The following is a 17,307-nucleotide window of genomic DNA, read 5'->3' on the forward strand; positions in this document are numbered from 1 at the left end:
CTGTGGAATTATGAAATGAAAACAGAGCTTTTTCGTATTGGCTTCAATGTGGAAGGCATACCCGTGTTCGCCGGGCTACGTCACGCGCATACGTCATCCTCAGAGGCGTTTCGAACCGGAAGTTTAGCGGCAAATTTAAAATGTCACTTTATAAGTTAACCCGGCCGTATTGGTATGTGTTATAATGTTAAGATTTCATCATTGATATATAAACTATCAGACTGCGTGGTCGGTAGTAGTGGCTTTCAGTAGGCCTTTAAAAACTTGGTCCATGGAGGGACGCATGCACAGAGGTTGAACCATGCGTTAGCCATTTTGTACATAAAGATGATACGTATAAGCCATCTGAACAAGACATCTTGTGCTGCAGGTGACACAGCTAATTGGAAAATGATCTAATAATATGTCCCATTAATAATTTTTTGTCTTATATAAAAAAATGCACTTTGGACACTCCTAATGATTCTATTCACTACTTTTACTTTATCTATGTCATATTACATAGTGCAAAGTCGACTAAAAGCAGGACATTTTACAATCTATTCAGTTTTTTGTGTTCTGTTGCGAGGTCAGATGTCAAAATGCATGGTTAATTGCAAATGACTATAAACTCTTCCACACCAAACTAATCCGACCCTTGCTTTGTGCACTCATTCCGGAACAGAAACAGTAAAGATGACATTCAAGTGTTTTTTTGAAGGATACAAATTCAAACCCCTAATAGGATAGTGAGGACAAGGGTATTCAAAGTGTGAGCCAAGGGACATTTTTTCATTGAAAATGTGATATATTAGACCAGTGATTCTCTCTCTCTTTTTTTTTTTTTATCAAGCACCACCTCAGAAAACACTTGGTTCACCAAGTACCACCATAATGACCAACATTAAAAAACAGTTGCATTGTAGGCCTAAATATTCATTAAAAACAAGGCAGATGTTTTGTTTAGCAAGAGTGATTAATATTTTAGGCAATGTAACATTACACACCGTTTGAACAGTAACACTGTGTTTGAATATTTAATTAGGTGATCCTTTGGTGTACCACTAGACCGGGGGTCGGCAACCCGCGGCTCTAGAGCCGCATGCGGCTCTTTAGCGCCGCCCTAGTGGCTCTCTGGAGATTTTTCAAAAATGTATGAAGGATGGAAAAAGATGAGGGGAAAAAATGTATTTTTTTGTTTTAGTATGGTTTCTGTAGGAGGACAAACATGACACAAACCCCCTAATTGTTATAAATCACACTGTTTATATTAAACATGCTTCACTCATTCGAGTATTTGGCGAGCGCCGTTTTGTCCTACTTATTTTGGCGGTCCTTGAACTCACCGTATAGTTTGTTTACATGTATAAATTTCTCCGACTTTCTAGGACGTGTTTTATGCCACTTTTTCTGTCTCATTTTGTCCACCACACTTTTAACGTTGTGCGTGAGTGCACAAAGGTGAGTTTTGTTGATGTTATTGACTTGTGTGGAGTGCTAATCAGACATATTTAGTCACTGCATGACTGCAAGCTAATCGATGCTAACATGCTATTTAGGCTAGCGATATGTACATATTGCATCATTATGCCTCATTTGTAGCTATATTTGAGCTCATTTAGTTTCCTTTAAGTCCTCTTAATTAAATTTATATCTCATGACACATGTAATATGGCTTTTAATTTTTTGCGGCTCCAGACAGATTTGTTTTGGTATTTTTGGTCCAATATGGCTCTTTCAAAATTTTGGGTTGCCGACCCCTGCACTAGACATTGCTTCTCAAATATTTTCTGTTACACCCCCCGTAGGGAGAAAAAAAATATTTAGCGACCCCCCCATTGCCCACCGTGACTATAAATAGTATAATTTGTCTATAAAATAGTTCGAACTGTACTTCTGCATAACTTTGTAAGCTTAGGAAAGGAAACAACATACCGGTCTGACCTCGTCTCCTACCGTGGTTACAGTGAAGCCAAGTGCTATAATATGCTTCATTATATTCTGGTACGGCAAAGAAAGCATGTTCTCCGAGGACCCCCTAGCATCGCTCCGCGCCCCCCAGGGGGGCCCGCCCCACTATTTGAGAAGGACTAATCACTCTATCACACATTATACTAATAATTATTATTTGCATCAATGTTTACTTTAAGTAGTTAAGCATATATTGACCTACACTGGGCTGGTTTACACAAAATGTGAAGATATCAAGTAAAAGGTAAAAAGTCATGGTATATCTCACAGGTGTCCAAAGTGCGGCTTAGGGGCCATTTACGGACTGCAGCTGTTTTTTAATTCTACAGTCAAAATAAACACGTCCCAGATTAGAGCAGAACACACACACACACATACAAAAAATAGAACCGGCCTAAATCCCCCCCAAAATGGGAGCTGACATCCAGAATGGCCGACAACCCGTGTGTCTTACTGTATATAGCAGGGGTGTCAAACGTACGGGCCGTGGGCCGGATCAGGCACTCTACCTCTAACAACCAAAAAGCTGTTAAAACGATGATGTTGAGTTCCAAATTTAAAGTATTTACTGAACTTGTGTGAGCCTATGAATTTGCACTTAGTTTGTTATAAATATATATATATATATATATATATATATATATATATATATATATATATATATATATATATATATATATATATATATATATATATATATATATATATATATATACACAAACCCCGTTTCCATATGAGTTGGGAAATTGTGTTAGATGTAAATATAAACGGAATACAATGATTTGCAAATCAGTTTCAACCCATATTCAGTTGAATATGCTACAAAGACAACATATTTGATGTTCAAACTGATTAAAAAAAAAATTTTTGGCAAATAATCATTAACTTTAGAATTTGATGCCAGCAACACGTGACAAAGAAGTTGGGAAAGGTGGCAATAAATACTGATAAAGTTGAGGAATGCTCATCAAACACTTATTTGGAACATCCCACAGGTGAACAGGCAAATTGGGAACAGGTGGGTGCCATGATTGGGTATAAAAGTAGATTCCATGAAATGCTCAGTCATTCACAAACAAGGATGGGGCGAGGGTCACCACTTTGTCAACAAATGCGTGAGCAAATTGTTGAACACTTTAATAAAAACCTTTCTCAACCAGCTATTGCAAGGAATTTAGGGATTTCACCATCTACGCTCCGTAATATCATCAAAGGGTTCAGAGAATCTGGAGAAATCACTGCACGTAAGCAGTTTCGCTGTACTGCATCAACAAGCGACATCAGTGTGTAAAGGATATCACCACATGGGCTCAGGAACACTTCAGAAACCCACTGTCAGTAACTACAGTTGGTCGCTACATCTGTAAAAGCAAGTTAAAACTCTCCTATGCAAGGCGAAAACCGTTTATCAACAACACCCAGAAACGCCGTCGGCTTCGCTGGGCCTGAGCTCATCTAAGATGGACTGATACAAAGTGGAAAAGTGTTCTGTGGTCTGACGAGTCCACATTTCAAATTGTTTTTGGAAACTGTGGACGTCGTGTCCTCCGGACCAAAGAGGAAAAGAACCATCCGGATTGTTATAGGCGCAAAGTGTAAAAGGCAGCATGTGTGATGGTATGGGGGTGTATTAGTGCCCAAGACATGGGTAACTTACACATCTGTGAAGGCGCCATTAATGCTGAAAGGTACATACAGGTTTTGGAGCAACATATGTTGCCATCCAAGCAACGTTACCATGGACGCCCCTGCTTATTTCAGCAAGACACTGCCAAGCCACGTGTTACATCAACGTGGCTTCATAGTAAAAGAGTGCGGGTACTAGACTGGCCTGCCTGTAGTCCAGACCTGTCTCCCATTGAAAATGTGTGGCGCATTATGAAGCCTAAAATAGCACAAGGGAGACCCCCGGACTGTTGAACAACTTAAGCTGTACATCAAGCAAGAATGGGAAAGAATTCCACCTGAGAAGCTTCAAAAATGTGTCTCCTCAGTTCCCAAACCTTTACTGAGTGTTGTTAAAAGGAAAGGCCATGTAACACAGTGGTGAACATGCCCTTTCCCAACTACTTTGGCACGTGTTGCAGCCATGAAATTCTAAGTTAATTATTATTTGCAAAAAAAAATAAAGTTTATGAGTTTGAACATCAAATATGTTGTCTTTGTAGCATATTCAACTGAATATGGGTTGAAAAGGATTTGCAAATCATTGTATTCCGTTTATATTTACATCTAACACAATTTCCCAACTCATATGGAAACGGGGTTTGTATATATATATATATATATATATATATATATATATATATATATATATATATATATATATATATATATATATATATATATATATATATATATATATATATATATATATATATATATATATATATACATATATATATATATATATATATATATATATATATATATTGCATTCTATTTTAGTTACTTTGTGTTTAAAACCCCCTGGTGCTGTTTTGTACTGTTTTTGTACTTATTTGGATTATTATTTCTCAACTGTTTGTAAATGTTGCAATTTATAAATACAGGTTTATATAATTTTAACAAGAAAATGTCACTAAAAAATGGAACAGATTGAGTAATGAACTCCAAAAAGGTACAAATATCAGCAAGTTGAAGAAACATGGCAGTGTTTAGTGGCGACTGATATCACCATTCAGGATCTTATTTATGAGGCATTAAATAAAAACTTGTTTATTACACAATCATGCCATCGTAATTCATAATATACTCCGTATTTATCCATGCATCAGATCATCTGTTAGTTTTACTCCTGCACGTGTAGATTTACTCCTCATTATTTTTTTATCTAGGGTAGGGGTCGGCAACCCAAAATGTTGAAGGAGGACCAAAAATACAAAAAAAAAAAATCTGTCCGGAGCCGCAAAATATGAACAGCCGTATATAAGTGTTATAAAGACGACAACACATGATGTAAGTGTTTATATTAGCTATAGTAGCCTACTATCAAAATGATTTTAAAAGTCTTATATAAGTGTTATAATGAAGGCAACACATGATGTAAGTGTCTATATTAGCTATATTAGCCTACTATCAAAATGACTTTAAAAGTCTTATATAAGTGTTATAATGAAGGCAACGCATGACATAAGTGTCTATATTAGCTATATTAGCCTACTATCAAAATGACTTTAAAAGTCTTATAAAAGTGTTATAATGAAGGCAACACATGATGTAAGTGTTTATATTAGCTATAATAGGCTACTATCAAAATTACTTCAAAAGTCTTATATAAGTGTTATAATGAAGACAACACATGATGTAAGTGTCCATATTAGCTATATTAGCCTACTATCAAAATGACTTTAAAAGTCTTATATAAGTGTTATAATGAAGACAACACATGATGTAAGTTAAGTGTCTATATTAGCTATATTAGCCTACTATCAAAAAGACTTTAAAAGTCTTATATAAGTGTTATAATGAAGACAACACATGACGTAAGTGTCTATATTAGCTATATTAGCCTACTATCAAAATGACTTTAAAAGTCTTATATAAGTGTTATAATAAAGGCAACGCATGACGTAAGTGTCTATATTAGCTATATTAGCCTACTATCAAAATGACTTTAAAAGTCTTATATAAGTGTTATAATGAAGACAACACATGATGTAAGTTAAGTGTCTATATTAGCTATATTAGCCTACTATCAAAATGACTTTAAAAGTCTTATAAAAGTGTTATAATGAAGGCAACGCATGACGTAAGTGTCTATATTAGCTATATTAGCCTACTATCAAAATGACTTTAAAAGTCTTATAAAAGTGTTATAATGAAGGCAACACATGATGTAAGTGTCTATATTAGCTATAATAGCCTACTATCAAAATTACTTCAAAAGTCTTATATAAGTGTTATAATGAAGACAACACATGACGTAAGTGTCTATATTAGCTATATTAGCCTACTATCAAAATGAATTTAAAAGTCTTATATAAGTGTTATAATGAAGACAACACATGATGTAAGTGTCTAAATTAGCTATATTAGCCTACTATCAAAATGGCTTTAAAAGTCTTATATAAGTGTTATAATGAAGACAACACATGTTGTAAGTGTCTATATTAGCTATATTAGCCTACTATCAAAATGGCTTTAAAAGTCTTATATAAGTGTTATAATGAAGACAACACATGATGTAAGTGTCTATATTAGCTATATTAGCCTACTATCAAAATGACTTTAAAAGTCTTATATAAGTGTTATAATGAAGACAACACATGATGTAAGTGTCTAAATTAGTTATATTAGCCTACTATCAAAATGGCTTTAAAAGTCTTATATAAGTGTTATAATGAAGGCAACACATGATGTAAGTGTCTAAATTAGTTATATTAGCCTACTATCAAAATGGCTTTAAAAGTCTTATATAAGTGTTATAATGAAGGCAACACATGATGTAAGTGTCTAAATTAGTTATATTAGCCTACTATCAAAATGACTTTAAAAGTCTTATATAAGTGTTATAATGAAGGCAACGCATGACGTAAGTGTCTATATTAGCTATATTAGCCTACTATCAAAATGACTTTAAAAGTTTTATAAATTTTTTATAAAAGTTTTAGGGGCGGCATGGCGTAGTGGGTAGAGCGCCCGTGTCAGAAACCTGAGGGTTACAGGTTCGCTCCCCGCCTCTTACCATGCCGTTGTGTCCTTGGGCAGGACACTTCACCCTTGCCCCCGGTGCCGCTCACACCGGTGAATGAATGATGAATAAATGAATGATAGGTGGTGGTCGGAGGGGCCGTAGGCGCAAATTGGCAGCCACGCTTCCGTCAGTCTACCCCAGGGCAGCTGTGGCTACGAGAGTAGCTTACCACCACCAGGTGTGAATGCATGATGGGTTTTTAACATGTAAAGCGGCTTTGGGTACTTAGAAAAGCGCTATATAAATCCCAGGTATTATTATTATTATTATTATAAAAGTGTTATAATGAAGGCAACACATGATGTAAGTGTCTATATTAGCTATAATAGCCTACTATCAAAATTACTTCAAAAGTCTTATATAAGTGTTATAATGAAGACAACACATGACGTAAGTGTCTATATTAGCTATATTAGCCGACTATCAAAATTACATTAAAAGTCTTATATAAGTGTTATAATGAAGACAACACATGATGTAAGTTAAGTGTCTATATTAGCTATATTAGCCTACTATCAAAAATACTTTAAAAGTCTTATATAAGTGTTATAATGAAGACAACACATGACGTAAGTATCTATATTAGCTATATTAGCCTACTATCAAAATGACTTTAAAAGTCTTATATAAGTGTTATAACTAAGGCAACGCATGACGTAAGTGTTTATATTAGCTATATTAGCCTACTATCAAAATTACTTTAAAAGTCTTATAAAAGTGTTATAATGAAGGCAACACATGATGTAAGTGTCTATATTAGCTATAATAGCCTACTATCAAAATTACTTCAAAAGTCTTATATAAGTGTTATAATGAAGACAACACATGATGTAAGTGTCTATATTAGCTATATTACCCTACTATCAAAATTACATTAAAAGTCTTATATAAATGTTATAATGAAGACAACACATGATGTAAGTTAAGTGTCTATATTAGCTATATTAGCCTACTATCAAAATGACTTTAAAAGTCTTATATAAGTGTTATAATGAAGACAACACATGACGTAAGTGTCTATATTAGCTATATTAGCCTACTATCAAAATGACTTTGTGTCGCAGGTTGAAGCAAATCTTCGTTGACAGAAATGTTGAAATGTAATATTTATTCTACACATTTTTGCGAAATTAGAAACTATTAGTAAATCAGAGGCTATTTAGAAGGGGAGATAACTTCTGGAAATGACTGGCTTTTAATGGCCAAAGGTATAGATGTGTGTGTCCAAGTTAAAGGCTGTCTTCTTTTAATAGATTTATTACAATCTTTGGCAAGCTAGGCAACGTTTGCTGTGGTCTGGAACAACATGACACACAAACAACTATCAGAAATGCAGCCAATATTAAATACAGATAATGTGTCATGAGACGTGCGAAACTAAATTATTTACAAAGAGGATACAAGTAAAGGAAATTAAATGAGCTCAACAATACCTACAAACGAGGCATAATGATGCAATATGTACATACAGCTAGCCTAAATAGCATGTTAGCATGGATTAGCTTGCAGTCATGCAGGGACCAAATATGTCTGATTAGCACTCCAACAAGTCAATAATATCAACAAAGTTGCTGACCCTCAATCTAAGGTAATAATATTGACAATTGATTTTTTTTGCTTACACTGGTGCACGTGCACCCAAAAGGTGAACAAACTATTAGTAATTTCTGAGACATAGAGAAAGAGGACAGGATTGAATAAGCTTTGCTTCTTCCTCCTCCTTTTTGGCAGTGATGGGCAAGCTACTTGGAAAATGTAGTAAGCTAAGCTACAAGTTACTCTCCATTAAATGTAACTAAGCTACAAGTTACTCTCCATTAAATGTAACTAAGCTACAAGTTACTCTCCATTAAATGTAACTAAGCTACAAGTTACTCTCCATTAAATGTAACCAAGCTACAAGTTACTCTCCATTAAATGTAACTAAGCTACAAGTTACTCTCCATTAAATGTAACTAAGCTACAAGTTACTCTCCATTAAATGTAGCTAAACTACAAGTTACTCTCCATTAAATGTAACTAAGCTACAAATTACTCTCCATTAAATGTAGCTAAGCTACAAGTTACTCTCCATTAAATGTAACTAAGCTACAAGTTACTATCCATTAAATGTAACTAAGCTACAAGTTACTCTCCATTAAATGTAACTAAGCAACAAGTTACTCTCAATTAAATGTAACTAAGCAACAAGTTACTCTCAATTAAATGTAACTAAGCAACAAGTTACTCTCCATGAAATGTAACTAAGCTACAAGGTACTCCATTAAATGTAACTAAGCTACAAGTTACTCTCCATTAAATGTAGCTAAGCTACAAGTTACTCCCCATTAAATGTAACTAAGCAACAAGTTACTCTCCATTAAATGTAACTAAGCTATAAGTTACTCTCCATTAAATGTAGCTTAGCTACAAATTACTCTGCATTAAATGTAACTAACCTACAAGTTACGCTCTTTTTAAATGTAGCTAAGCTACAAGTTACTCTCCATTACATGTAACTAAGCTACAAGTTACTCTCCATTAAATGTAGCTAAGCTACAAGTTACTCTCCATTAAATGTAACTAAGCTACAAGTTACTCCCCATTAAATGTAGCTAAGCTACAAGTTACTCTCCATTAAATGTAACTAAGCTACAAGTTACTCCCCATTAAATGTAGCTAAGAAAAAATTTACTCTCCATTACATGTAACTAAGCTACAAGTTACTATCCATTAAATGTAGCTAAGCTACAAGTTACTCTCCATGAAATGTAACTAAGCAACAAGTTACTCTCCATTAAATGTAAGCAAGCTACAAGTTACTCTCCATTAAATGTAGCTAAGCTACAAGTTACTCTCCATTAAATGTAACTAAGCTACAAGTTACTCTCCATTAAATTTAACTAAGCTACAAGTTACTCTCCATTAAATGTAACTAAGCTACAAGTTACTCTCCATCGAGCTACAAGTTACTCTCCATTAAATATAACTAAGCTACAAGTTACTCTCCATGAAATGTAACTAAGCTACAAGGTACTCCATTAAATGTAACTAAGCTACAAGTTACTCTCCATTAAATGTAGCTAAGCTACAAGTTACTCTCCATTAAATGTAACTAAGCAACAAGTTACTCTCCATTAAATGTAACTAAGCTACAAGTTACTCTCCATTAAATGTAACTAAGCTACAAGTTACTCTCCATTAAATGTAACTAAGCTACAAGTTACTCTCCATTAAATGTAACTAAGCTACAAGTTACTCTCCATCGAGCTACAAGTTACTCTCCATTAAATATAACTAAGCTACAAGTTACTCTCCATGAAATGTAACTAAGCTACAAGGTACTCCATTAAATGTAACTAAGCTACAAGTTACTCTCCATTAAATGTAGCTAAGCTACAAGTTACTCTCCATTAAATGTAACTAAGCAACAAGTTACTCTCCATTAAATGTAACTAAGCTATAAGTTACTCTCCATTAAATGTAGCTAAGCTACAAATTACTCTGCATTAAATGTAACTAAGCTACAAGTTACGCTCTTTTTAAATGTAGCTAAGCTACAAGTTACTCTCCATTACATGTAACTAAGCTACAAGTTACTCTCCATTTAATGTAGCTAAGCTACAAGTTACTCTCCATTGAATGTAACTAAGCTACAAGTTACTCCCCATTAAATGTAGCTAAGCTACAAGTTACTCTCCATTAAATGTAACTAAGCTACAAGTTAAAGCTACAAGTTACTCCCCATTAAATGTAGCTAAGAAACAATTTACTCTCCATTACATGTAACTAAGCTACAAGTTACTCTCCATTAAATGTAACTAAGCTACAAGTTACTATCCATTAAATGTAACTAAGCTACAAGTTACTCTCCATTAAATGTAACTAAGCAACAAGTTACTCTCTATTAAATATAACTAAACTACAAGTTACTCTCAATTAAATGTAACTAAGCAACAAGTTACTCTCCATGAAATGTAACTAAGCTACAAGGTACTCCATTAAATGTAACTAAGCTACAAGTTACTCTCCATTAAATGTAGCTAAGCTACAAGTTACTCCCCATTAAATGTAACTAAGCAACAAGTTACTCTCCATTAAATGTAACTAAGCTATAAGTTACTCTCCATTAAATGTAGCTTAGCTACAAATTACTCTGCATTAAATGTAACTAACCTACAAGTTACGCTCTTTTTAAATGTAGCTAAGCTACAAGTTACTCTCCATTACATGTAACTAAGCTACAAGTTACTCTCCATTAAATGTAGCTAAGCTACAAGTTACTCTCCATTAAATGTAACTAAGCTACAAGTTACTCCCCATTAAATGTAGCTAAGCTACAAGTTACTCTCCATTAAATGTAACTAAGCTACAAGTTACTCCCCATTAAATGTTGCTAAGAAACAATTTACTCTCCATTACATGTAACTAAGCTACAAGTTACTATCCATTAAATGTAGCTAAGCTACAAGTTACTCTCCATGAAATGTAACTAAGCAACAAGTTACTCTCCATTAAATGTAAGCAAGCTACAAGTTACTCTCCATTAAATGTAGCTAAGCTACAAGTTACTCTCCATTAAATGTAACTAAGCTACAAGTTACTCTCCATTAAATGTAACTAAGCTACAAGTTACTCTCCATTAAATGTAACTAAGCTACAAGTTACTCTCCATCGAGCTACAAGTTACTCTCCATTAAATATAACTAAGCTACAAGTTACTCTCCATGAAATGTAACTAAGCTACAAGGTACTCCATTAAATGTAACTAAGCTACAAGTTACTCTCCATTAAATGTAGCTAAGCTACAAGTTACTCTCCATTAAATGTAACTAAGCAACAAGTTACTCTCCATTAAATGTAACTAAGCTACAAGTTACTCTCCATTAAATGTAACTAAGCTACAAGTTACTCTCCATTAAATGTAACTAAGCTACAAGTTACTCTCCATTAAATGTAACTAAGCTACAAGTTACTCTCCATCGAGCTACAAGTTACTCTCCATTAAATATAACTAAGCTACAAGTTACTCTCCATGAAATGTAACTAAGCTACAAGGTACTCCATTAAATGTAACTAAGCTACAAGTTACTCTCCATTAAATGTAGCTAAGCTACAAGTTACTCTCCATTAAATGTAACTAAGCAACAAGTTACTCTCCATTAAATGTAACTAAGCTATAAGTTACTCTCCATTAAATGTAGCTAAGCTACAAATTACTCTGCATTAAATGTAACTAAGCTACAAGTTACGCTCTTTTTAAATGTAGCTAAGCTACAAGTTACTCTCCATTACATGTAACTAAGCTACAAGTTACTCTCCATTAAATGTAGCTAAGCTACAAGTTACTCTCCATTAAATGTAACTAAGCTACAAGTTACTCCCCATTAAATGTAGCTAAGCTACAAGTTACTCTCCATTAAATGTAACTAAGCTACAAGTTAAAGCTACAAGTTACTCCCCATTAAATGTAGCTAAGAAACAAGTTACTCTCCATTAAATGTAACTAAGCTACAAGTTACTCTCCATTAAATGTAACTAAGCTACAAGTTACTCTCCATTAAATGTAACTAAGCTACAAGTTACTCTACATTAAATATAACTGAGCTACAAGTTACTCTCCATTAAATATAACTAAGCTACGAGTTACTCTCCATTAAATGTAACTAAGCTACAAGTTACTCTCCACTAAATGTAAGTAAGCAACAAGTTACTCTCTATTAAATATAACTAAACTACAAGTTACACTCCATTAAATGTAACTAAGCAACAAGTTACTCTCCATGAAATGTAACTAAGCTACAAGGTACTCCATTAAATGTAACTAAGCTACAAGTTACTCTCCATTAAATGTAACTAAGCTACAAGTTACTCTCCATCGAGCTACAAGTTACTCTCCATTAAATATAACTAAGCTACAAGTTACTCTCCATGAAATGTAACTAAGCTACAAGGTACTCCATTAAATGTAACTAAGCTACAAGTTACTCTCCATTAAATGTAGCTAAGCTACAAGTTACTCTCCATTAAATGTAACTAAGCAACAAGTTACTCTCCATTAAATGTAACTAAGCTACAAGTTACTCTCCATTAAATGTAACTAAGCTACAAGTTACTCTCCATTAAATGTAACTAAGCTACAAGTTACTCTCCATTAAATGTAACTAAGCTACAAGTTACTCTCCATCGAGCTACAAGTTACTCTCCATTAAATATAACTAAGCTACAAGTTACTCTCCATGAAATGTAACTAAGCTACAAGGTACTCCATTAAATGTAACTAAGCTACAAGTTACTCTCCATTAAATGTAGCTAAGCTACAAGTTACTCTCCATTAAATGTAACTAAGCAACAAGTTACTCTCCATTAAATGTAACTAAGCTATAAGTTACTCTCCATTAAATGTAGCTAAGCTACAAATTACTCTGCATTAAATGTAACTAAGCTACAAGTTACGCTCTTTTTAAATGTAGCTAAGCTACAAGTTACTCTCCATTACATGTAACTAAGCTACAAGTTACTCTCCATTAAATGTAGCTAAGCTACAAGTTACTCTCCATTAAATGTAACTAAGCTACAAGTTACTCCCCATTAAATGTAGCTAAGCTACAAGTTACTCTCCATTAAATGTAACTAAGCTACAAGTTAAAGCTACAAGTTACTCCCCATTAAATGTAGCTAAGAAACAAGTTACTCTCCATTAAATGTAACTAAGCTACAAGTTACTCTCCATTAAATGTAACTAAGCTACAAGTTACTCTCCATTAAATGTAACTAAGCTACAAGTTACTCTACATTAAATATAACTGAGCTACAAGTTACTCTCCATTAAATATAACTAAGCTACGAGTTACTCTCCATTAAATGTAACTAAGCTACAAGTTACTCTCCACTAAATGTAAGTAAGCAACAAGTTACTCTCTATTAAATATAACTAAACTACAAGTTACACTCCATTAAATGTAACTAAGCAACAAGTTACTCTCCATGAAATGTAACTAAGCTACAAGGTACTCCATTAAATGTAACTAAGCTACAAGTTACTATCCATTAAATGTAGCTAAGCTACAAGTTACTCACCATTAAATGTAACTAAGCAACAAGTTACTCTCCATTAAATGTAACTAAGCTATAAGTTACTCTCCATTAAATGTAGCTAAGCTACAAATTACTCTGCATTAAATGTAACTAAGCTATAAGTTACTCTCCATTAAATGTAGCTAAGCGATAAATTACTCTGCATTAAATGTAACTAAGCAACAAGTTACGCTCTTTTAAATGTAGCTAAGCTACAAGTTACTGTCCATCAAATGTAACTAAGCTACAAGTTACTCTCCATTAAATGTAGCTAAGCTACAAGTTACTCTGCATTAAATGTAACTAAGCAACAAGTTACTCTCCATTAAATGTAACTAAGCTATAAGTTACTCTCCATTAAATGTAGCTAAGCTATAAATTACTCTGCATTAAATGTAACTAAGCTATAAGTTACGCTCTTTTAAATGTAGCTAAGCTACAAGTTACTCTCCATTAAATGTAGCTAAGCTACAAGTTACTCTCTATTAAATGTAACTAAGCTACACAGCAAAAGTAGCTGGCTACATCAAAGCTACATTAAACAACATTTCTATCTATGGTCCACATGTATATTATCAATGTTCATGTAAGTGTACAAATATTACTATTAACTATCTGTCATTTAGCTGGGGACACCCTACAACTACCTCTAGGGGTCACTCTATCTATTTATTTAGATTGCCTTTTCTTTGGCCCACTAAAGGAAAAATCTCATCTGTGGGAGAGAATTCCTCTGCCATTTTTGTTTTTTGAGTGGTCAGCTTGAAGCGTCCCTCTGTCTCGGACTCCCTGGTGGTCATGTGACATGAGTGTCTCTTATGATTTTACTTCCTGTTTTCGATGACTTGGCTTGGATTTTCTCTCTTTGTAGCTCGGATGTAAGCTACCTCGCTACATGGCTGTAAAAGTAGCGAAGCTACAGGAACCGCTACTCGTTCAGAAAGTAGTGAGAAAATGTTGTGGAAAATGTAGGTAAGTAACGTTACTTAGCTACATGGAGCTTGTTACTACCCATCACTGAGTTTTGGACATGCTGAATTGTGTAACTGGAAACATGTGATGCAAATGCTTACTAAAAGAGTATTTGTTGCTGTTGTAATCACTTAAAAAAATAAAATAAAAATAAAAAAGACAATGCCGGTATTTGATATGGTTCCAACAAGGTCATTTTAAAACTGCCTAAATGAAGGAAATAATTGTTTTGTCTTTGCAACACGTCGGATTACCTTCTCTTTCTTCTGACTAAACCAGGGGTGTCAAACTCATTTTATATCGAGGGCCACTAGGAGAAAATTCTAATCCAGGACTGGTAAAATCACGGTACGATAACTTAAAAATAAAGACAACTTCGGATTGTTTTCTTCGTTTAAAAATACAACCAACACATTCTGAAAATGTACAAATCATAATGTTGTTGTTTTAACACTGACTTGTTGCGGTTAATAGTATTCTATCTTTATTTCTATCGTTTCTTTTCTTTTCTCTTCTGCCCCCCTCCCCCTTGTGTGTGTGTGGGGGGGAGGGCACAGGTCCGGTGGCCATGGATGAAGTGCTGGCTGTCCAGAGTCGGGACCCGGGGTGGACCACTAGCCTGTGCATCGGTTGGGGACATCTCTGCACTGCTGACCTGTCTCTACTCGAGATGGTCTCCTGCTGGCCCCACTATGGACTGGACTCTCACTATTATGTTAGATCCACTATGGACTGGACTCTCACTATTATGTTAGATCCACTATGGACTGGACTCTCACTATTATGTTAGATCCACTATGGACTGGACTCTCACACTATTATGTTAGATCCACTATGGACTGGACTCTCACTATTATGTTAGATCCACTATGGACTGGACTCTCACACTATTATGTTAGATCCACTATGGACTGGACTCTCACTATTATGTTAGATCCACTATGGACTGGACTCTCACACTATTATGTTAGATCCATTATCAGAATCAGAATCAGAATCAGAATCAGAATCAGAATCAGAATCAGAATAGTTTTATTGCCATTGTTTGAGAACGGGTTCACAAACTAGGAATTTTTCTTGGTGCAAACGTGCGACATAAAACACATCTAACACATATTTGGTATAAAAAGAGCTGTGACTGAGCTATCAGATAGACTTAGAAGGGATTCAAGAAATTCAAGGAGCTGCTATTAGGAGTTATTGTTCATTTGCCTGATGGCCGAGGGGAAAAAACTGTTCAGGTGGCGGGAGGTGTGGGTCTGGATGGAGCGTAGTCTCCTGCCTGAGGGGAGAGGGGAGAATAGTGTGTGTCCAGGGTGAGAAGAGTCAGCTGTGATCCGACCCACACGCCTCCTGGTCCTGGAGGAGAACAAGTCCTGGAGGGATGGGAGCTTGCAGCCAATCACCTTCTCCGCAGCACGTACGATGCGTTGCAGTCTATTCTTATCCTGGACTGTGGCGCCGGGGAACCACACTGTGATGGAGGAGGTCAGGATGGACTCTATGATGGCTGAGTAAAACTGCACCAGCATCTCGGTCGGCACCTTAAGTTTCCTCAGCTGCCGCAGGAAGTACATCCTCTGCTGGGCCTTCTTGATGAGGGAGCTGATGGTCAGCTCCCACTTGAGGTCCTGGGTGATGGTGGTGCCCAAGAAACGGAAGGAGTCCACAATGGGGATGGGGGTGGGAGAGTCAATCAGGGTGAGGGGGGTTGGTGGGGCTGTGACTTTCCTGAAGTCCATGATCATCTCCACTGTTTTCTGGGCGTTCAGCTCCAGGTTGTTGAGGCTGCACCAGGACGTCAGCCGGTCTACCTCTCTCCTGTAGGCGGACTCATCGCCATTCGAGATGAGCCCGATGAGGGTGGTGTCATCCGCAAACTTGAGCAGTTTTACGGATTGGTGACTGGAGGTGCAGCAGTTTGTATACAGGGAGAAGAGCCAGGGGGAGAGTACACAGCCCTGAGGAGTACCAGTGTTTGTGGTTCGACTGTCCGAGACAATCTTCCCCAGCCTTACGTGCTGTCTTCGGTCTGTCAGGAAGTCATTAATCCAACTGCAGAGGGAGTCGGGCACGCTGAGCTGGTAGAGCTTGTTTCGTAGCAGTCCAGGGAGGATGGTGTTGAAGGCAGAGTTGAAGTCCACAAACAGGATCCTAGCGTAGGTTCCTGGGGAGTCCAGATGCTCCAGGATGAAGTGGAGGGCCAGGTTCACTGCATCATCCACAGACCTGTTGGCTCTGTAGGCGAACTGCAGTGGGTCCAGGAGGGGGGTGGTGATGTCCTTGAGGTGGGGCAGGACCAAGCGCTCAAAGGACTTCATGACCACAGATGTCAGCGCGACCGGCCTGTAGTCATTTAGTCCTGTGATCCGTGCTTTCTTGGGGACAGGGACAAGGTAGAGGTCTTAAAGCAGGACGGCACGCGGCATAGCTCCAGAGAGATGTTAAAAATGTCAGTGAAGACAGGAGCCAGCTGGTCCGCACAGTGTCTGAGAGTGGAGGGGGAGACACCATCCGGCCCGGGGGCCTTCCGCGTATTCAGCTTCAAGAACTGCCGGCGTACATCCTCTTCTTTAATGGAGAGGGTCTTTACAGTTTTATTGTGTTTTTGGAGTCCTGTGATGTCATTGGAG

The sequence above is a fragment of the Entelurus aequoreus genome, linkage group LG16 (genome assembly GCF_033978785.1).
Source record: "Entelurus aequoreus isolate RoL-2023_Sb linkage group LG16, RoL_Eaeq_v1.1, whole genome shotgun sequence".
Taxonomy (NCBI): domain Eukaryota; kingdom Metazoa; phylum Chordata; class Actinopteri; order Syngnathiformes; family Syngnathidae; genus Entelurus; species Entelurus aequoreus.